We start from the raw sequence: 25146 nt of genomic DNA, 5'->3' as shown, positions 1-25146 counted from the left end.
TTATATTTTCAATTGTTTTGAATTGACTCACCCACACATGTCAGAAACGTGTCAGGATTTCTTATCCCTATACCTGTTCAAGATCAGCAGCTCAGAAAGCATTGAAGCCAAAGCAGATGCATTACAGCCAGGGAACTATCATCCTCAGAAGTTAACAATAGAAACCTCTATTTTTCTCTTGCGGCAGTTTATCATAGTTGTTTGTCCTTTACAATCAGTAATAGTCTCTTTTTTTTCTTTTAGTAGAAATACTAAAGTTAAGCTGCACATAAATGGCTCAGTAGGGCCAACCAAAATTTGATCCATCTATGGCCATTCATGCTTGACAGAAGACAATCTAAGGATTAACTTCTGTCAAGCAGGACTATTGGAAAACTCTCATTCAGTCAGCGGCTGCATCCAATCAGATGCAGGGCTTGTCTGTGTATTCTGAGTTACCACTGTCAGAATATAATAGCACAGTGGGGAGGATTCCTTCATCCACCTCGATTGTGTGTAAGGAGGAATCCATTCATTTTTTTTTTTTTTTAATCATCCCTCTGGCTGATCAAAAAAAAATGTGGCATCTATGGCCAGCCTCAGGTTCATATAGACAGATAATATCTTCTGGAGGATTGTTGGGTGCCTGCAATCAGGTGTATGCACATGGTAAATAAAATCGTATATGGCGCACCTTTTTTTGTCACATGATTTTGTTAACAATTAAAACAAGAATGCAGTATTGGCAGCATTTTATGTGATATACTGTATGCAGAGCTTGCATATTGTCTATGTGACTCCTCACTCTTTATACAGCAGCCACTAAGTTTGCTGGGTTTAACCACAAATGTCCAGAGGTAGTCATGGTAAAAAATTTGTAAATCTAGTGGTTTAGTGTTGCCCCCTGTTTCCTATGCTGGGAAGGTCCAAAATGCTTCATTCGTAATGCAGCCCTGTTTACAGAATATAGAATACATAGCTTGGAGTGCAAGTTATGAGACGGCTGCTCTAGGGCATGTGAATCAGGAACCTCTTCACAAGTCTACAAAATGACTAAGGGCTGGTTCACACTATAGAAACGCAGTCCAGATGCGTTCCGGATGCTTTTCTGCATACACTCTTTTGACATGTTTTTGGCACATTCCAGTGTGTTTTTGAAACAGTTTTGACGTGTTCCGGTGCATTCTTGATGCGTGTCAGTTCATTTTTTCCCCTCTCTTTTTTTCTTCAATGTAAATAGAGACATGCATTCCAGTGCATTTTTGGTGCGTTCCAATGCGTTCTGGTGCTTTTAGTTTTAATTGTTTTACCGCTCTCTAGTACAGTTCTGTGCAGGAAAAATGCAGACTGTTCTCCTTTTTTTCTGCATCCGGAACGCAGTGGAACTGCAAGCGTTGATGTGAACTATGACGTTGACAACCATATAATCTATGGTCTGTGCATTTTGGATGCAGAAAAAAGCACACTGAAACGCATGTAGTGTGAACTGGCTCTACAGCATAACATGCAGGGGCGATCTCTCTGCTATGCACAATAGTTTTACAGAGTATATACCAGGGGTTATCATAGCAGGTCAATATCTTATGCTTTGACATAGGACAATGCTAAAATCATAGAGGGAAATAAGTGCTCAGAGCAGTTCCACCAATCTGAAAATGTCTGTCTTTACCACAAATATTAGTTTAGATACAGTCTTTGCATTCACATAAAGACAATCAAGTGTTTCCTTGATATAGTAGAGCTTAAGAAGTACACTGATGTTCTATTATAAATGTGTTCCGTTCATTAGATGCCAAGAACACAGTGTGGAAAATGTACAAAGACTGGAGCAGTCAAATCTGGAGAAGCAGTGCATGGCAATCATCCATCTTTTAGTTTTCATTTTTAAAGTGTAACTGAACAAACCTAAGCTCCAGTTTCAGTACATTTCCACCATTCTGTCTCTAGTAGATGTGAGTAACCTACTTGGGTTTGATTTTTGAGGAGTTCATCGAACGCTGCATGATGTCTGCAAAACCTGAACCCCATTGAAATCTCTATGCAAAGAAACATCATAATACATATTGGCCATTTTCTTTAACAAATATTTTATTACATGTTTTTAAATTTCAAGGAGACATACAGAAACAAGATAAGCATATGTTGGCTAAGGGAGACAAAAGAGAAAAAAAAGACAAATAAAGGGGGGGGGGGGGTTGGATTGGGGTAGATAAAATGCCACAAAAGATGATATTAATGTGTGACCGTATGTGACTGTATGTGCCCGTATGGAGATATTGTGGGTTTATATATCCTTCCTAGAGATGAGCGAATCGAACATGATGAAGTGAAATTCGTTCCGAAGATTTGGAAAAATTCTATTCGCGACGAATCCGAAGATTAGCAAACTTCGGATGCACGAATCGAATTTTCCCAAAAATGGCGGCGACATGTGTGGCCACGGAGAAAATGGACAGAGAAGATGGGGCGGGGATCTCTGGGAAGGCGCGCAGACAAGGCGCGCTGACCCAAAATGCATTCATGACATGTGATCGCATTAGCCAATCAGCAGCCAGCCAGCACTATAAATCGCGGCCATCTTAGAATTCTCCATTAGCCTCCGGTCATTCAAGAGAGACAGACCTGTGTGTATTAAGGGACAGAGTTAGGGCCACAGAGACTTTAGGGCCACAGAATCGTTACACAGGGACACAGAATCGTTACTCAGGGACACAGAATCGTTACTCAGGGACACAGAATCGTTACTTAGGGCCACAGCTATCAAAGAATCGAAAATTTAAAGTGACATACACCCTTTTTTTTTTGGTGGCTGTCATGCACAGTTGGTGCTGCAGTTTGCCGATTGTGCAAAATAAACTGACTTTCTGCTTCACAACCACTATTGTACGTTCAAAGAATTAAATCCATTTACACGCCGGCTGGCGGTAATATTTTTTGGGTGATTAGTGCATTCCAGTGACACAAATGTACAGTTTCCAGCCAACGGCAAGCTGCAATTGACCGATTGTGCTAAATAAACTGACTTTCTGCTTCACAACCACTATTGTACGTTCAAAGAGTTAAATCCATTTACACGCCGGCTGGCGGTAATATTTTTTGGGTGATTAGTGCATTCCAGTGACACAAACGTACAGTTTCCAGCCAACGGCAAGCTGCAATTGACCGATTGTGCTAAATAAACTGACTTTCTGCTTCACAACCACTATTGTACGTTCAAAGAGTTAGATCCATTTACACGCCGGGTGGCGGTAATATTTTTTGGGTGATTAGTGCATTCCAGTGACATAAACGTACAGTTTCCAGCCAACGGCAAGCTGCAATTGACCGATTGTGCTAAATAAACTGGCTTTCTGCTTCACAACCACTATTGTACGTTCAAAGAGTTAAATACATATACACACTGGGTGGCGGTAATATTTTTTGGGTGATTAGTGCATTCCAGTGACAGAAACGTAGAGTTTCCAGCCAACGGCAAGCTGCAATTGACCGATTGTGTACAATAAACTGACTTTCTGCTTCACAACCACTATTGTACGTTCAAAGAGTTAGATCCATTTACACGCCGGGTGGCGGTAATATTTTTTGGGTGATTAGTGCATTCCAGTGACATAAACGTACAGTTTCCAGCCAACGGCAAGCTGCAATTCACCGATTGTGCTAAATAAACTGACTTTCTGCTTCACAACCACTATTGTATGTTCAAAGAGTTAAATCCATATACATGCCGGGTGGCGGTAATATTTTTTGGGTGATTAGTGCATTCCAGTGACATAAACGTACAGTTTCCAGCCAACGGCAAGCTGCAATTGACCGATTGTGCTAAATAAACTGACTTTCTGCTTCACAACCACTATTGTACGTTCAAAGAGTTAGATCCATTTACACGCCGGGTGGCGGTAATATTTTTTGGGTGATTAGTGCATTCCAGTGACATAAACGTACAGTTTCCAGCCAACGGCAAGCTGCAATTGACCGATTGTGCTAAATAAACTGACTTTCTGCTTCACAACCACTATTGTACGTTCAAAGAGTTAGATCCATTTACACGCCGGGTGGTGGTAATATTTTTTGGGTGATTAGTGCATTCCAGTAACATAAAACGTACAGTTTCCAGCCAACGGCAAGCTGCAATTGATCGATTGTGCTAAATAAACTGACTTTCTGCTTCACAACCACTATTGTACATTCAAAGAGTTAAATCCATTTACACGCCGGCTGGCGGTAATATTTTTTGGGTGATTAGTGCATTCCAGTGACATAAACGTACAGTTTACAGCCAACGGCAAGCTGCAATTGACCGATTGTGCTAAATAAACTGACTTTCTGCTTCACAACCACTATTCTACGTTCAAAGAGTTAAATCCATTTACATGCCGGCTGGCGGTAATATTTTTTGGGTGATTAGTGCATTAAAGTGACCTAAATGTACAGTTTCCAGCCAACGGCAAGCTACAATTGACCGATTGTGCTAAATAAACTGACTTTCTGCTTCACAACCACTATTGCACGTTCAAAGAGTTAAATCCATATACACGCCGGGTGGCGGTAATATTTTTGGGTGATTAGTGCATTCCAGTGACATAAACGTACAGTTTCCAGCCAACGGCAAGCTGCAATTGACCGATTGTGCTAAATAAACTGACTTTCTGCTTCACAACCACTATTGTACGTTCAAAGAGTTAAATCCATTTACACGCCGGGTGGCGGTAATATTTTTTGGGTGATTAGTGCATTCCAGTGACACAAACGTACAGTTTCCAGCCAACGGCAAGCTGCAATTGACCGATTGTGCTAAATAAACTGACTTTCTGCTTCACAACCACTATTGTACGTTCAAAGAGTTAGATCCATTTACACGCCGGCTGGCGGTAATATTTTTTGGGTGATTAGTGCATTCCAGTGACCTAAACGTACAGTTTCCAGCCAACGGCAAGCTGCAATTGACCGATTGTGTACAATAAACTGACTTTCTGCTTCACAACCACTATTGTACGTTCAAAGAGTTAGATCCATTTACACGCCGGGTGGCGGTAATATTTTTTGGGTGATTAGTGCATTCCAGTGACATAAACGTACAGTTTCCAGCCAACGGCAAGCTGCAATTGACCGATTGTGCTAAATAAATTGACTTTCTGCTTCACAACCACTATTGTACGTTCAAAGAGTTAAATCCATATACACGCCGGGTGGCGGTAATATTTTTTGGGTGATTAGTGCATTCCAGTGACATAAACGTACAGTTTCCAGCCAACGGCAAGCTGCAATTGACCGATTGTGCTAAATAAACTGACTTTCTGCTTCACAACCACTATTGTACGTTCAAAGAGTTAGATCCATTTACACGCCGGGTGGCGGTAATATTTTTTGGGTGATTAGTGCATTCCAGTGACATAAACGTACAGTTTCCAGCCAACGGCAAGCTGCAATTGACCGATTGTGCTAAATAAACTGACTTTCTGCTTCACAACCACTATTGTACGTTCAAAGAGTTAGATCCATTTACACGCCGGGTGGCGGTAATATTTTTTGGGTGATTAGTGCATTCCAGTGACAGAAACGTACAGTTTCCAGCCAACGGCAAGCTGCAATTGACCGATTGTGCTAAATAAACTGACTTTCTGCTTCACAACCACTATTGTACGTTCAAAGAGTTAAATCCATTTACACGCCGGCTGGCGATAATATTTTTTGGGTGATTAGTGCATTCCAGTGACATAAACGTACAGTTTCCAGCCAACGGCAAGCTGCAATTGACCGATTGTGCTAAATAAACTGACTTTCTGCTTCACAACCACTATTGTACGTTCAAAGAGTTAAATCCATTTACACGCCGGGTGGCGTTAATATTTTTTGGGTGATTAGTGCATTCCAGTGACACAAACGTACAGTTTCCAGCCAACGGCAAGCTGCAATTGACCGATTGTGCTAAATAAACTGACTTTCTGCTTCACAACCACTATTGTATGTTCAAAGAGTTAGATCCATTTACACGCCGGGTGGCGGTAATATTTTTTGGGTGATTAGTGCATTCCAGTGACCTAAACGTACAGTTTCCAGCCAACGGCAAGCTGCAATTGACCGATTGTGCTAAATAAACTGACTTTCTGCTTCACAACCACTATTGTACGTTCAAAGAGTTAAATCCATTTACACGCCGGCTGGCGATAATATTTTTTGGGTGATTAGTGCATTCCAGTGACATAAACGTACAGTTTCCAGCCAACGGCAAGCTGCAATTGACCGATTGTGCTAAATAAACTGACTTTCTGCTTCACAACCACTATTGTACGTTCAAAGAGTTAAATCCATTTACACGCCGGGTGGCGTTAATATTTTTTGGGTGATTAGTGCATTCCAGTGACACAAACGTACAGTTTCCAGCCAACGGCAAGCTGCAATTGACCGATTGTGCTAAATAAACTGACTTTCTGCTTCACAACCACTATTGTACGTTCAAAGAGTTAGATCCATTTACACGCCGGGTGGCGGTAATATTTTTTGGGTGATTAGTGCATTCCAGTGACCTAAACGTACAGTTTCCAGCCAACGGCAAGCTGCAATTGACCGATTGTGCTAAATAAACTGACTTTCTGCTTCACAACCACTATTGTACGTTCAAAGAGTTAAATCCATATACACGCCGGGTGGCGGTAATATTTTTTGGGTGATTAGTGCATTCCAGTGACATAAACGTACAGTTTCCAGCCAACGGCAAGCTGCAATTGACCGATTGTGCTAAATAAACTGACTTTCTGCTTCACAACCACTATTGTACGTTCAAAGAGTTAGATCCATTTACACGCCGGGTGGCGGTAATATTTTTTGGGTGATTAGTGCATTCCAGTGACATAAACGTACAGTTTCCAGCCAACGGCAAGCTGCAATTGACCGATTGTGCTAAATAAACTGACTTTCTGCTTCACAACCACTATTGTACGTTCAAAGAGTTAAATCCATTTACATGCCGGCTGGCGATAATATTTTTTGGGTGATTAGTGCATTCCAGTGACATAAACGTACAGTTTCCAGCCAACGGCAAGCTGCAATTGACCGATTGTGCTAAATAAACTGACTTTCTGCTTCACAACCACTATTGTACGTTCAAAGAGTTAAATCCATTTACACGCCGGGTGGCGTTAATATTTTTTGGGTGATTAGTGCATTCCAGTGACACAAACGTACAGTTTCCAGCCAACGGCAAGCTGCAATTGACCGATTGTGCTAAATAAACTGACTTTCTGCTTCACAACCACTATTGTACGTTCAAAGAGTTAGATCCATTTACACGCCGGGTGGCGGTAATATTTTTTGGGTGATTAGTGCATTCCAGTGACATAAACGTACAGTTTCCAGCCAACGGCAAGCTGCAATTGACCGATTGTGCTAAATAAATTGACTTTCTGCTTCACAACCACTATTGTACGTTCAAAGAGTTAAATCCATATACACGCCGGGTGGCGGTAATATTTTTTGGGTGATTAGTGCATTCCAGTGACATAAACGTACAGTTTCCAGCCAACGGCAAGCTGCAATTGACCGATTGTGCTAAATAAACTGACTTTCTGCTTCACAACCACTATTGTACGTTCAAAGAGTTAGATCCATTTACACGCCGGGTGGCGGTAATAATTTTTGGGTGATTAGTGCATTCCAGTGACATAAACGTACAGTTTCCAGCCAACGGCAAGCTGCAATTGACCGATTGTGTACAATAAACTGACTTTCTGCTTCACAACCACTATTGTACGTTCAAAGAGTTAAATCCATATACACGCCGGCTGGCGGTAATATTTTTTGGGTGATTAGTGCATTCCAGTGACATAAACGTACAGTTTCCAGCCAACGGCAAGCTGCAATTGACCGATTGTGCTAAATAAACTGACTTTCTGCTTCACAACCACTATTGTACGTTCAAAGAGTTAGATCCATTTACACGCCGGGTGGCGGTAATATTTTTTGGGTGATTAGTGCATTCCAGTGACATAAACGTACAGTTTCCAGCCAACGGCAAGCTGCAATTCACCGATTGTGCTAAATAAACTGACTTTCTGCTTCACAACCACTATTGTACGTTCAAAGAGTTAAATCCATTTACACGCCGGCTGGCGGTAATATTTTTTGGGTGATTAGTGCATTCCAGTGACATAAACGTACAGTTTCCAGCCAACGGCAAGCTGCAATTGACCGATTGTGCTAAATAAACTGACTTTCTGCTTCACAACCACTATTGTACGTTCAAAGAGTTAAATCCATATACACGCCGGCTGGCGGTAATATTTTTTGGGTGATTAGTGCATTCCAGTGACATAAACGTACAGTTTCCAGCCAACGGCAAGCTGCAATTGACCGATTGTGCTAAATAAACTGACTTTCTGCTTCACAACCACTATTGTACGTTCAAAGAGTTAGATCCATTTACACGCCGGGTGGCGGTAATATTTTTTGGGTGATTAGTGCATTCCAGTGACATAAACGTACAGTTTCCAGCCAACGGCAAGCTGCAATTGACCGATGTGCTAAATAAACTGACTTTCTGCTTCACAACCACTATTGTACGTTCAAAGAGTTAAATCCATTTACACGCCGGCTGGCGGTAATATTTTTTGGGTGATTAGTGCATTCCAGTGACACAAACGTACAGTTTCCAGCCAACGGCAAGCTGCAATTGACCGATTGTGCTAAATAAACTGACTTTCTGCTTCACAACCACTATTGTACGTTCAAAGAGTTAGATCCATTTACACGCCGGGTGGCGGTAATATTTTTTGGGTGATTAGTGCATTCCAGTGACATAAACGTACAGTTTCCAGCCAACGGCAAGCTGCAATTGACCGATTGTGCTAAATAAACTGACTTTCTGCTTCACAACCACTATTGTACGTTCAAAGAGTTAGATCCATTTACACGCCGGGTGGCGGTAATATTTTTTGGGTGATTAGTGCATTCCAGTGACATAAACGTACAGTTTCCAGCCAACGGCAAGCTGCAATTGACCGATTGTGCTAAATAAACTGACTTTCTGCTTCACAACCACTATTGTACGTTCAAAGAGTTAAATCCATATACACGCCGGGTGGCGGTAATATTTTTTGGGTGATTAGTGCATTCCAGTGACATAAACGTACAGTTTCCAGCCAACGGCAAGCTGCAATTGACCGATTGTGCTAAATAAACTGACTTTCTGCTTCACAACCACTATTGTACGTTCAAAGAGTTAAATCCATTTACACGCCGGGTGGTGGTAATATTTTTTGGGTGATTAGTGCATTCCAGTAAAATAAAACGTACAGTTTCCAGCCAACGGCAAGCTGCAATTGACCGATTGTGCTAAATAAACTGACTTTCTGCTTCACAACCAGTATTGTACGTTCAAAGAGTTAGATCCATTTACACGCCGGGTGGCGGTAATATTTTTTGGGTGATTAGTGCATTCCAGTGACATAAACGTACAGTTTCCAGCCAACGGCAAGCTGCAATTGACCGATTGTGCTAAATAAACTGACTTTCTGCTTCACAACCACTATTGTACGTTCAAAGAGTTAAATCCATTTACACGCCGGCTGGCGGTAATATTTTTTGGGTGATTAGTGCATTCCAGTGACAGAAACTTACAGTTTCCAGCCAACGGCAAGCTGCAATTGACCGATTGTGTACAATAAACTGACTTTCTGCTTCAGAACCACTATTGTACGTTCAAAGAGTTAGATCCATTTACACGCCGGGTGGCGGTAATATTTTTTGGGTGATTAGTGCATTCCAGTGACATAAACGTACAGTTTCCAGCCAACGGCTATCTGCAATTGACCGATTGTGCTAAATAAACTGACTTTCTGCTTCACAACCACTATTATACGTTCAAAGAGTTAAATCCATATACACGCCGGGTGGCGGTAATATTTTTTGGGTGATTAGTGCATTCCAGTGACATAAACGTACAGTTTCCAGCCAACGGCAAGCTGCAATTGACCGATTGTGCTAAATAAACTGACTTTCTGCTTCACAACCACTATTGTACGTTCAAAGAGTTAGATCCATTTACACGCCGGGTGGCGGTAATATTTTTTGGGTGATTAGTGCATTCCAGTAACATAAAACGTACAGTTTCCAGTCAACGGCAAGCTGCAATTGACCGATTGTGCTAAATAAACTGACTTTCTGCTTCACAACCACTATTGTACGTTCAAAGAGTTAAATCCATTTACACGCCGGGTGGCGGTAATATTTTTTGGGTGATTAGTGCATTCCAGTGACATAAACGTACAGTTTCCAGCCAACGGCAAGCTGCAATTGACCGATTGTGCTAAATAAACTGACTTTCTGCTTCACAACCACTATTGTACGTTCAAAGAGTTAGATCCATTTACACGCCGGGTGGCGGTAATATTTTTTGGGTGATTAGTGCATTCCAGTGACATAAACGTACAGTTTCCAGCCAACGGCAAGCTGCAATTGACCGATTGTGCTAAATAAACTGACTTTCTGCTTCACAACCACTATTGTACGTTCAAAGAGTTAAATCCATTTACACGCCGGGTGGCGGTAATATTTTTTGGGTGATTAGTGCATTCCAGTGACATAAACGTACAGTTTCCAGCCAACGGCAAGCTGCAATTGACCGATTGTGCTAAATAAACTGACTTTCTGCTTCACAACCACTATTGTACGTTCAAAGAGTTAGATCCATTTACACGCCGGGTGGCGGTAATATTTTTTGGGTGATTAGTGCATTCCAGTGACATAAACGTACAGTTTCCAGCCAACGGCAAGCTGCAATTGACCGATTGTGCTAAATAAACTGACTTTCTGCTTCACAACCACTATTGTACGTTCAAAGAGTTAAATCCATTTACACGCCGGCTGGCGGTAATATTTTTTGGGTGATTAGTGCATTCCAGTGACCTAAACGTACAGTTTCCAGCCAACGGCAAGCTGCAATTGACCGATTGTGCTAAATAAACTGACTTTCTGCTTCACAACCACTATTGTACGTTCAAAGAGTTAAATCCATATACACGCCGGGTGGCGGTAATATTTTTTGGGTGATTAGTGCATTCCAGTGACATAAACGTACAGTTTCCAGCCAACGGCAAGCTGCAATTGACCGATTGTGTACAATAATCTGACTTTCTGCTTCACAACCACTATTGTACGTTCAAAGAGTTAGATCCATTTACACGCCGGGTGGCGGTAATATTTTTTGGGTGATTAGTGCATTCCAGTGACATAAAACGTACAGTTTCCAGCCAACGGCAAGCTGCAATTGACCGATTGTGCTAAATAAACTGACTTTCTGCTTCACAACCACTATTGTACGTTCAAAGAGTTAAATCTATTTACACGCCGGGTGGCGGTAATATTTTTTGGGTGATTAGTGCATTCCAGTGACATAAACGTACATTTTATAGCCAACGGCAAGCTGCAATTGACCGATTGTGCTAAATAAACTGACTTTCTGCTTCACAACCACTATTGTACGTTCAAAGAGTTAAATCCATTTACACGCCGGCTGGCGGTAATATTTTTTGGGTGATTAGTGCATTCCAGTGACAGAAACTTACAGTTTCCAGCCAACGGCAAGCTGCAATTGACCGATTGTGTACAATAAACTGACTTTCTGCTTCAGAACCACTATTGTACGTTCAAAGAGTTAGATCCATTTACACGCCGGGTGGCGGTAATATTTTTTGGGTGATTAGTGCATTCCAGTGACATAAACGTACAGTTTCCAGCCAACGGCTATCTGCAATTGACCGATTGTGCTAAATAAACTGACTTTCTGCTTCACAACCACTATTATACGTTCAAAGAGTTAAATCCATATACACGCCGGGTGGCGGTAATATTTTTTGGGTGATTAGTGCATTCCAGTGACATAAACGTACAGTTTCCAGCCAACGGCAAGCTGCAATTGACCGATTGTGCTAAATAAACTGACTTTCTGCTTCACAACCACTATTGTACGTTCAAAGAGTTAGATCCATTTACACGCCGGGTGGTGGTAATATTTTTTGGGTGATTAGTGCATTCCAGTAACATAAAACGTACAGTTTCCAGTCAACGGCAAGCTGCAATTGACCGATTGTGCTAAATAAACTGACTTTCTGCTTCACAACCACTATTGTACGTTCAAAGAGTAAAATCCATTTACACGCCGGCTGGCGGTAATATTTTTTGGGTGATTAGTGCATTCCAGTGACCTAAACGTACAGTTTCCAGCCAACGGCAAGCTGCAATTGACCGATTGTGCTAAATAAACTGACTTTCTGCTTCACAACCACTATTGCACGTTCAAAGAGTTAAATCCATTTACACGCCGGCTGGCGGTAATATTTTTTGGGTGATTAGTGCATTCCAGTGACATAAACATACAGTTTCCAGCCAACGGCAAGCTGCAATTGACCGATTGTGCTAAATAAACTGACTTTCTGCTTCACAACCACTATTGTACGTTCAAAGAGTTAAATCCATTTACACGCCGGCTGGCGGTAATATTTTTTGGGTGATTAGTGCATTCCAGTGACACAAACGTACAGTTTCCAGCCAACGGCAAGCTGCAATTGACCGATTGTGCTAAATAAACTGACTTTCTGCTTCACAACCACTATTGTACGTTCAAAGAGTTAGATCCATTTACACGCCGGGTGGCGGTAATATTTTTTGGGTGATTAGTGCATTCCAGTGACATAAACGTACAGTTTCCAGCCAACGGCAAGCTGCAATTTACCGATTGTGCTAAATAAACTGACTTTCTGCTTCACAACCACTATTGTACGTTCAAAGAGTTAAATCCATTTACACGCCGGCTGGCGGTAATATTTTTTGGGTGATTAGTGCATTCCAGTGACCTAAACGTACAGTTTCCAGCCAACGGCAAGCTGCAATTGACCGATTGTGTACAATAATCTGACTTTCTGCTTCACAACCACTATTGTACGTTCAAAGAGTTAGATCCATTTACACGCCGGGTGGTGGTAATATTTTTTGGGTGATTAGTGCATTCCAGTGACATAAACGTACAGTTTCCAGCCAACGGCAAGCTGCAATTCACCGATTGTGCTTAATAAACTGACTTTCTGCTTCACAACCACTATTGTACGTTCAAAGAGTTAAATCCATATACACGCCGGGTGGCGGTAATATTTTTTGGGTGATTAGTGCATTCCAGTGACATAAACGTACATTTTCTAGCCAACGGCAAGCTGCAATTGACCGATTGTGCTAAATAAACTGACTTTCTGCTTCACAACCACTATTATACGTTCAAAGAGTTAAATCCATATACACGTCGGGTGGCGGTAATATTTTTTGGGTGATTAGTGCATTCCAGTGACATAAACGTACAGTTTCCAGCCAACGGCAAGCTGCAATTGACCGATTGTGCTAAATAAACTGACTTTCTGCTTCACAACCACTATTGTACGTTCAAAGAGTTAGATCCATTTACACGCCGGGTGGCGGTAATATTTTTTGGGTGATTAGTGCATTCCAGTGACATAAACGTACAGTTTCCAGCCAACGGCAAGCTGCAATTGACCGATTGTGCTAAATAAACTGACTTTCTGCTTCACAACCACTATTGTACGTTCAAAGAGTTAAATCCATATACACGCCGGGTGGCGGTAATATTTTTTGGGTGATTAGTGCATTCCAGTGACATAAACGTACAGTTTCCAGCCAACGGCAAGCTGCAATTGACCGATTGTGCTAAATAAACTGACTTTCTGCTTCACAACCACTATTGTACGTTCAAAGAGTTAGATCCATTTACACGCCGGGTGGCGGTAATATTTTTTGGGTGATTAGTGCATTCCAGTGACATAAACGTACAGTTTCCAGCCAACGGCAAGCTGCAATTGACCGATTGTGCTAAATAAACTGACTTTCTGCTTCACAACCACTATTGTACGTTCAAAGAGTTAAATCCATTTACACGCCGGCTGGCGGTAATATTTTTTGGGTGATTAGTGCATTCCAGTGACCTAAACGTACAGTTTCCAGCCAACGGCAAGCTGCAATTGACCGATTGTGCTAAATAAACTGACTTTCTGCTTCACAAACACTATTGTACGTTCAAAGAGTTAAATCCATATACACGCCGGGTGGCGGTAATATTTTTTGGGTGATTAGTGCATTCCAGTGACATAAACGTACAGTTTCCAGCCAACGGCAAACTGCAATTGACCGATTGTGCTAAATTAACTGACTTTCTGCTTCACAACCACTATGGTACGTTCAAAGAGTTAGATCCATTTACACGCCGGGTGGCGGTAATATTTTTTGGGTGATTAGTGCATTCCAGTGACATAAAACGTACAGTTTCCAGCCAACGGCAAGCTGCAATTGACCGATTGTGCTAAATAAACTGACTTTCTGCTTCACAACCACTATTGTACGTTCAAAGAGTTAAATCTATTTACACGCCGGCTGGCGGTAATATTTTTTGGGTGATTAGTGCATTCCAGTGACATAAACGTAGAGTTTCCAGCCAACGGCAAGCTGCAATTGACCGATTGTGTACAATAAACTGACTTTCTGCTTCACAACCACTATTGTACGTTCAAAGAGTTAAATCCATATACACGCCGGATGGCGGTAATATTTTTTGGGTGATTAGTGCATTCCAGTGACATAAACGTACAGTTTCCAGCCAACGGCAAGCTGAAATTGACCGATTGTGCTAAATAAACTGACTTTCTGTTTCACAACCACTATTGTACGTTCAAAGAGTTAGATCCATTTACACGCCAGGTGGCGGTAATATTTTTTGGGTGATTAGTGCATTCCAGTGACATAAACGTACAGTTTCCAGCCAACGGCAAGCTGCAATTGACCGATTGTGCTAAATAAACTGACTTTCTGCTTCACAACCACTATTGTACGTTCAAAGAGTTAGATCCATTTACACGCCGGGTGGCGGTAATATTGTTTGGGTGATTAGTGCATCCCAGTGACATAAACGTACAGTTTACAGCCAACGGCAAGCTGCAATTGACCGATTGTGTACAATAAACTGACTTTCTGCTTCACAACCACTATTGTACGTTCAAAGAGTTAAATCCATTTACACGCCGGGTGGCGGTAATATTTTTTGGGTGATTAGTGCAATCCAGTGACCTAAACGTACAATTTCCAGCCAACGGCAAGCTGCAATTGACCGATTGTGCTAAATAAACTGACTTTCTGCTTCACAACCACTATTGTACGTTTAAAGAGTTAGATCCATTTACACGCTGGGTGGCGGTAATATTTTTTGGGTGATTAGTGCATTCCAGTGACATAAACGTACAGTTTCCAGCCAACGGCAAGCTGCAATTGACCGATTGTGTACAATAAACTGACTTTCTGCTTCACAACCACTATTGTACGTTCAAAGAGTTAAATCCATTTACACGCCGGCTGGCGGTAATATTTTTTGGGTGATTAGTGCATTCCAGTGACCTAAACGTACAGTTTCCAGCCAACGGCAAGCTGCAATTGACCGATTGTGCTAAATAAACTGACTTTCTGCTTCACAATCACTATTGTACGTTCAAAGAGTTAAATCCATATACACGCCGGGTGGCGGTAATATTTTTTGGGTGATTAGTGCATTCCAGTGACATAAACGTACAGTTTCCAGCCAACGGCAAGCTGCAATTGACCGATTGTGCTAAATAAACTGACTTTCTGCTTCACAACCACTATTGTACGTTCAAAGAGTTAGATCCATTTACACGCCGGGTGGCGGTAATATTTTTTGGGTGATTAGTGCATTCCAGTGACATAAACGTACAGTTTCCAGCCAACGGCAAGCTGCAATTGACCGATTGTGTACAATAAACTGACTTTCTGCTTCACAACCACTATTGTATGTTCAAAGAGTTAAATCTATTTACACGCCGGCTGGCGGTAATATTTTTTGGGTGATTAGTGCATTCCAGTGACCTAAACGTACAGTTTCCAGCCAACGGCAAGCTGCAATTGACCGATTGTGCTAAATAAACTGACTTTCTGCTTCACAACCACTATTGTACGTTCAAAGAGTTAAATCCATATAAACGCCGGGTGGCGGTAATATTTTTTGGGTGATTAGTGCATTCCAGTGACATAAATGTACAGTTTCCAGCCAACGGCAAGCTGCAATTGACCGATTGTGCTAAATAAACTGACTTTCTGCTTCACAACCACTATTGTACGTTCAAAGAGTTAAATCCATTTACACGCCGGGTGGCGGTAATATTTTTTGGGTGATTAGTGCATTCCAGTGACATAAACGTACAGTTTCCAGCCAACGGCAAGCTGCAATTCACCGATTGTGCTAAATAAACTGACTTTCTGCTTCACAACCACTATTGTATGTTCAAAGAGTTAAATCCATATACATGCCGGGTGGCGGTAATATTTTTTGGGTGATTAGTGCATTCCAGTGACATAAACGTACAGTTTCCAGCCAACGGCAAGCTGCAATTGACCGATTGTGCTAAATAAACTGACTTTCTGCTTCACAACCACTATTGTACGTTCAAAGAGTTAGATCCATTTACACGCCGGGTGGCGGTAATATTTTTTGGGTGATTAGTGCATTCCAGTGACATAAACGTACAGTTTCCAGCCAACGGCAAGCTGCAATTGACCGATTGTGCTAAATAAACTGACTTTCTGCTTCACAACCACTATTGTACGTTCAAAGAGTTAGATCCATTTACACGCCGGGTGGTGGTAATATTTTTTGGGTGATTAGTGCATTCCAGTAACATAAAACGTACAGTTTCCAGCCAACGGCAAGCTGCAATTGATCGATTGTGCTAAATAAACTGACTTTCTGCTTCACAACCACTATTGTACATTCAAAGAGTTAAATCCATTTACACGCCGGCTGGCGGTAATATTTTTAGGGTGATTAGTGCATTCCAGTGACATAAACGTAGAGTTTCCAGCCAACGGCAAGCTGCAATTGACCGATTGTGCTAAATAAACTGACTTTCTGCTTCACAATCACTATTGTACGTTCAAAGAGTTAAATCCATATACACGCCGGGTGGCGGTAATATTTTTTGGGTGATTAGTGCATTCCAGTGACATAAACGTACAGTTTCCAGCCAACGGCAAGCTGCAATTGACCGATTGTGCTAAATAAACTGACTTTCTGCTTCACAACCACTATTGTACGTTCAAAGAGTTAGATCCATTTACACGCCGGGTGGCGGTAATATTTTTTGGGTGATTAGTGCATTCCAGTGACATAAACGTACAGTTTCCAGCCAACGGCAAGCTGCAATTGACCGATTGTGTACAATAAACTGACTTTCTGCTTCACAACCACTATTGTACGTTCAAAGAGTTAAATCCATTTACACGCCGGCTGGCGGTAATATTTTTTGGGTGATTAGTGCATTCCAGTGACCTAAACGTACAGTTTCCAGCCAACGGCAAGCTGCAATTGACCGATTGTGCTAAATAAACTGACTTTCTGCTTCACAATCACTATTGTACGTTCAAAGAGTTAAATCCATATACACGCCGGGTGGCGGTAATATTTTTTGGGTGATTAGTGCATTCCAGTGACATAAACGTACAGTTTCCAGCCAACGGCAAGCTGCAATTGACCGATTGTGCTAAATAAACTGACTTTCTGCTTCACAACCACTATTGTACGTTCAAAGAGTTAGATCCATTTACACGCCGGGTGGCGGTAATATTTTTTGGGTGATTAGTGCATTCCAGTGACATAAACGTACAGTTTCCAGCCAACGGCAAGCTGCAATTGACCGATTGTGTACAATAAACTGACTTTCTGCTTCACAACCACTATTGTATGTTCAAAGAGTTAAATCTATTTACACGCCGGCTGGCGGTAATATTTTTTGGGTGATTAGTGCATTCCAGTGACCTAAACGTACAGTTTCCAGCCAACGGCAAGCTGCAATTGACCGATTGTGCTAAATAAACTGACTTTCTGCTTCACAACCACTATTGTACGTTCAAAGAGTTAAATCCATATAAACGCCGGGTGGCGGTAATATTTTTTGGGTGATTAGTGCATTCCAGTGACATAAACGTACAGTTTCCAGCCAACGGCAAGCTGCAATTGACCGATTGTGCTAAATAAACTGACTTTCTGCTTCACAACCACTATTGTACGTTCAAAGAGTTAAATCCATTTACACGCCGGGTGGCGGTAATATTTTTTGGGTGATTAGTGCATTCCAGTGACATAAACGTACAGTTTCCAGCCAACGGCAAGCTGCAATTCACCGATTGTGCTAAATAAACTGACTTTCTGCTTCACAACCACTATTGTATGTTCAAAGAGTTAAATCCATATACATGCCGGGTGGCGGTAATATTTTTTGGGTGATTAGTGCATTCCAGTGACATAAACGTACAGTTTCCAGCCAACGGCAAGCTGCAATTGACCGATTGTGCTAAATAAACTGACTTTCTGCTTCACAACCACTATTGTACGTTCAAAGAGTTAGATCCATTTACACGCCGGGTGGCGGTAATATTTTTTGGGTGATTAGTGCATTCCAGTGACATAAACGTACAGTTTCCAGCCAACGGCAAGCTGCAATTGACCGATTGTGCTAAATAAACTGACTTTCTGCTTCACAACCACTATTGTACGTTCAAAGAGTTAGATCCATTTACACGCCGGGTGGTGGTAATATTTTTTGGGTGATTAGTGCATTCCAGTAACATAAAACGTACAGTTTCCAGCCAACGGCAAGCTGCAATTGATCGATTGTGCTAAATAAACTGACTTTCTGCTTCACAACCACTATTGTACATTCAAAGAGTTAAATCCATTTACACGCCGGCTGGCGGTAATATTTTTAGGGTGATTAGTGCATTCCAGTGACATAAACGTAGAGTTTCCAGCCAACGGCAAGCTGCAATTGACCGATTGTGCTAAATAAACTGACTTTCTGCTTCACAACCACTATTCTACGTTCAAAGAGTTAAATCCATTTACATGCCGGCTGGCGGTAATATTTTTTGGGTGATTAGTGCATTAAAGTGACCTAAATGTACAGTTTCCAGCCAACGGCAAGCTGCAATTGACCGATTGTGCTAAATAAACTGACTTTCTGCTTCACAACCACTATTGCACGTTCAAAGAGTTAAATCCATATACACGCCGGGTGGCGGTAATATTTTTGGGTGATTAGTGCATTCCAGTAACATAAACGTACAGTTTCCAGCCAACGGCAAGCTGCAATTGACCGATTGTGCTAAATAAACTGACTTTCTGCTTCACAACCACTATTGTACGTTCAAAGAGTTAAATCCATTTACACGCCGGGTGGCGGTAATATTTTTTGGGTGATTAGTGCATTCCAGTGACACAAACGTACAGTTTCCAGCCAACGGCAAGCTGCAATTGACCGATTGTGCTAAATAAACTGACTTTCTGCTTCACAACCACTATTGTACGTTCAAAGAGTTAGATCCATTTACACGCCGGGTGGCGGTAATATTTTTTGGGTGATTAGTGCATTCCAGTGACCTAAACGTACAGTTTCCAGCCAACGGCAAGCTGCAATTGACCGATTGTGCTAAATAAACTGACTTTCTGCTTCACAACCACTATTGTACGTTCAAAGAGTTAGATCCATTTACACGCCGGGTGGCGGTAATATTTTTTGGGTGATTAGTGCATTCCAGTGACATAAACGTACAGTTTCCAGCCAACGGCAAGCTGCAATTGACCGATTGTGCTAAATAAATTGACTTTCTGCTTCACAACCACTATTGTACGTTCAAAGAGTTAAATCCATATACACGCCGGGTGGCGGTAATATTTTTTGGGTGATTAGTGCATTCCAGTGACATAAACGTACAGTTTCCAGCCAACGGCAAGCTGCAATTGACCGATTGTGCTAAATAAACTGACTTTCTGCTTCACAACCACTATTGTACGTTCAAAGAGTTAGATCCATTTACACGCCGGGTGGCGGTAATATTTTTTGGGTGATTAGTGCATTCCAGTGACATAAACGTACAGTTTCCAGCCAACGGCAAGCTGCAATTGACCGATTGTGTACAATAAACTGACTTTCTGCTTCACAACCACTATTGTACGTTCAAAGAGTTAAATCCATTTACACGCCGGCTGGCGGTAATATTTTTTGGGTGATTAGTGCATTCCAGTGACCTAAACGTACAGTTTCCAGCCAACGGCAAGCTGCAATTGACCGATTGTGCTAAATAAACTGACTTTCTGCTTCACAACCACTATTGTACGTTCAAAGAGTTAAATCCATATACACGCCGGGTGGCGGTAATATTTTTTGGGTGATTAGTGCATTCCAGTGACATAAACGTACAGTTTCCAGCCAACGGCAAGCTGCAATTGACCGATTGTGCTAAATAAACTGACTTTCTGCTTCACAACCACTATTGTACGTTCAAAGAGTTAGATCCATTTACACGCCGGGTGGCGGTAATATTTTTTGGGTGATTAGTGCATTCCAGTGACATAAACGTACAGTTTCCAGCCAACGGCAAGCTGCAATTGACCGATTGTGCTAAATAAACTGACTTTCTGCTTCACAACCACTATTGTACGTTCAAAGAGTTAAATCCATATACACGCCGGCTGGCGGTAATATTTTTTGGGTGATTAGTGCATTCCAGTGACATAAACGTACAGTTTCCAGCCAACGGCAAGCTGCAATTGACCGATTGTGCTAAATAAACTGACTTTCTGCTTCACAACCACTATTGTACGTTCAAAGAGTTAGATCCATTTACACGCCGGGTGGCGGTAATATTTTTTGGGTGATTAGTGCATTCCAGTGACATAAACGTACAGTTTCCAGCCAACGGCAAGCTGCAATTGACCGATTGTGCTAAATAAACTGACTTTCTGCTTCACAACCACTATTGTACGTTCAAAGAGTTAAATCCATTTACACGCCGGCTGGCGATAATATTTTTTGGGTGATTAGTGCATTCCAGTGACATAAACGTACAGTTTCCAGCCAACGGCAAGCTGCAATTGACCGATTGTGCTAAATAAACTGACTTTCTGCTTCACAACCACTATTGTACGTTCAAAGAGTTAAATCCATTTACACGCCGGGTGGCGTTAATATTTTTTGGGTGATTAGTGCATTCCAGTGACACAAACGTACAGTTTCCAGCCAACGGCAAGCTGCAATTGACCGATTGTGCTAAATAAACTGACTTTCTGCTTCACAACCACTATTGTACGTTCAAAGAGTTAGATCCATTTACACGCCGGGTGGCGGTAATATTTTTTGGGTGATTAGTGCATTCCAGTGACATAAACGTACAGTTTCCAGCCAACGGCAAGCTGCAATTGACCGATTGTGCTAAATAAACTGACTTTCTGCTTCACAACCACTATTGTACGTTCAAAGAGTTAAATCCATTTACACGCCGGCTGGCGATAATATTTTTTGGGTGATTAGTGCATTCCAGTGACATAAACGTACAGTTTCCAGCCAACGGCAAGCTGCAATTGACCGATTGTGCTAAATAAACTGACTTTCTGCTTCACAACCACTATTGTACGTTCAAAGAGTTAAATCCATTTACACGCCGGGTGGCGTTAATATTTTTTGGGTGATTAGTGCATTCCAGTGACACAAACGTACAGTTTCCAGCCAACGGCAAGCTGCAATTGACCGATTGTGCTAAATAAACTGACTTTCTGCTTCACAACCACTATTGTACGTTCAAAGAGTTAGATCCATTTACACGCCGGGTGGCGGTAATATTTTTTGGGTGATTAGTGCATTCCAGTGACCTAAACGTACAGTTTCCAGCCAACGGCAAGCTGCAATTGACCGATTGTGCTAAATAAACTGACTTTCTGCTTCACAACCACTATTGTACGTTCAAAGAGTTAAATCCATTTACACGCCGGCTGGCGATAATATTTTTTGGGTGATTAGTGCATTCCAGTGACATAAACGTACAGTTTCCAGCCAACGGCAAGCTGCAATTGACCGATTGTGCTAAATAAACTGACTTTCTGCTTCACAACCACTATTGTACGTTCAAAGAGTTAAATCCATTTACACGCCGGGTGGCGTTAATATTTTTTGGGTGATTAGTGCATTCCAGTGACACAAACGTACAGTTTCCAGCCAACGGCAAGCTGCAATTGACCGATTGTGCTAAATAAACTGACTTTCTGCTTCACAACCACTATTGTACGTTCAAAGAGTTAGATCCATTTACACGCCGGGTAGCGGTAATATTTTTTGGGTGATTAGTGCATTCCAGTGACCTAAACGTACAGTTTTCAGCCAACGGCAAGCTGCAATTGACCGATTGTGCTAAATAAACTGACTTTCTGCTTCACAACCACTATTGTACGTTCAAAGAGTTAAATCCATATACACGCCGGGTGGCGGTAATATTTTTTGGGTGATTAGTGCATTCCAGTGACATAAACGTACAGTTTCCAGCCAACGGCAAGCTGCAATTGACCGATTGTGCTAAATAAACTGACTTTCTGCTTCACAACCACTATTGTACGTTCAAAGAGTTAGATCCATTTACACGCCGTGTGGCGGTAATATTTTTTGGGTGATTAGTGCATTCCAGTGACATAAACGTACAGTTTCCAGCCAACGGCAAGCTGCAATTGACCGATTGTGCTAAATAAACTGACTTTCTGCTTCACAACCACTATTGTACGTTCAAAGAGTTAAATCCATATACACGCCGGCTGGCGGTAATATTTTTTGGGTGATTAGTGCATTCCAGTGACATAAACGTACAGTTTCCAGCCAACGGCAAGCTGCAATTGACCGATTGTGCTAAATAAACTGACTTTCTGCTTCACAACCACTATTGTACGTTCAAAGAGTTAGATCCATTTACACGCCGGGTGGCGGTAATATTTTTTGGGTGATTAGTGCATTCCAGTGACATAAACGTACAGTTTCCAGCCAACGGCAAGCTGCAATTGACCGATTGTGCTAAATAAACTGACTTTCTGCTTCACAACCACTATTGTACGTTCAAAGAGTTAAATCCATTTACACGCCGGCTGGCGATAATATTTTTTGGGTGATTAGTGCATTCCAGTGACATAAACGTACAGTTTCCAGCCAACGGCAAGCTGCAATTGACCGATTGTGCTAAATAAACTGACTTTCTGCTTCACAACCACTATTGTACGTTCAAAGAGTTAAATCCATTTACACGCCGGGTGGCGTTAATATTTTTTGGGTGATTAGTGCATTCCAGTGACACAAACGTACAGTTTCCAGCCAACGGCAAGCTGCAATTGACCGATTGTGCTAAATAAACTGACTTTCTGCTTCACAACCACTATTGTACGTTCAAAGAGTTAGATCCATTTACACGCCGGGTGGCGGTAATATTTTTTGGGTGATTAGTGCATTCCAGTGACATAAACGTACAGTTTCCAGCCAACGGCAAGCTGCAATTGACCGATTGTGCTAAATAAATTGACTTTCTGCTTCACAACCACTATTGTACGTTCAAAGAGTTAAATCCATATACACGCCGGGTGGCGGTAATATTTTTTGGGTGATTAGTGCATTCCAGTGACATAAACGTACAGTTTCCAGCCAACGGCAAGCTGCAATTGACCGATTGTGCTAAATAAACTGACTTTCTGCTTCACAACCACTATTGTACGTTCAAAGAGTTAGATCCATTTACACGCCGGGTGGCGGTAATATTTTTTGGGTGATTAGTGCATTCCAGTGACATAAACGTACAGTTTCCAGCCAACGGCAAGCTGCAATTGACCGATTGTGTACAATAAACTGACTTTCTGCTTCACAACCACTATTGTACGTTCAAAGAGTTAGATCCATTTACACGCCGGGTGGCGGTAATATTTTTTGGGTGATTAGTGCATTCCAGTGACATAAACGTACAGTTTCCAGCCAACGGCAAGCTGCAATTGACCGATTGTGCTAAATAAACTGACTTTCTGCTTCACAACCACTATTGTACGTTCAAAGAGTTAAATCCATTTACACGCCGGCTGGCGGTAATATTTTTTGGGTGTTTAGTGCATTCCAGTGACAGAAACGTACAGTTTCCAGCCAACGGCAAGCTGCAATTGACCGATTGTGCTAAATAAACTGACTTTCTGCTTCACAACCACTATTGTACGTTCAAAGAGTTAGATCCATTTACACGCCGGGTGGCGGTAATATTTTTTGGGTGATTAGTGCATTCCAGTGACATAAACGCACAGTTTCCAGCCAACTGCAAGCTGCAATTGACCGATTGTGTACAATAAACTGACTTTCTGCTTCACAACCACTATTGTACGTTCAAAGAGTTAAATCCATTTACACGCCGGCTGGCGGTAATATTTTTTGAGTGATTAGTGCATTCCAGTGACCTAAACGTACAGTTTCCAGCCAACGGCAAGCTGCAATTGACCGATTGTGCTAAATAAACTGACTTTCTGCTTCACAACCACTATTGTACGTTCAAAGAGTTAAATCCATATACACGCCGGCTGGCGGTAATATTTTTTGGGTGATTAGTGCATTCCAGTGACATAAACGTACAGTTTCCAGCCAACGGCAAGCTGCAATTGACCGATTGTGCTAAATAAACTGACTTTCTGCTTCACAACCACTATTGTACGTTCAAAGAGTTAGATCCATTTACACTCCGGGTGGCGGTAATATTTTTTGGGTGATTAGTGCATTCCAGTGACATAAACGTACAGTTTCCAGCCAACGGCAAGCTGCAATTCACCGATTGTGCTAAATAAACTGACTTTCTGCTTCACAACCACTATTGTACGTTCAAAGAGTTAAATCCATTTACACGCCGGGTGGCGGTAATATTTTTTGGGTGATTAGTGCATTCCAGTGACATAAACGTACAGTTTCCAGCCAACGGCAAGCTGCAATTGACCGATTGTGCTAAATAAACTGACTTTCTGCTTCACAACCACTATTGTACGTTCAAAGAGTTAAATCCATATACACGCCGGCTGGCGGTAATATTTTTTGGGTGATTAGTGCATATCAGTGACATAAACGTACAGTTTCCAGCCAACGGCAAGCTGCAATTGACCGATTGTGCTAAATAAACTGACTTTCTGCTTCACAACCACTATTGTACGTTCAAAGAGTTAGATCCATTTACACGCCGGGTGGCGGTAATATTTTTTGGGTGATTAGTGCATTCCAGTGACATAAACGT

This window comes from Staurois parvus, unplaced genomic scaffold (genome assembly GCF_062004578.1).
Source record: "Staurois parvus isolate SC_StPar_1 unplaced genomic scaffold, SC_StPar_1.0 ptg000086l, whole genome shotgun sequence".
Classification (NCBI taxonomy): Eukaryota; Metazoa; Chordata; class Amphibia; order Anura; family Ranidae; genus Staurois; species Staurois parvus.
This window is presented reverse-complemented; position numbering follows the sequence as displayed.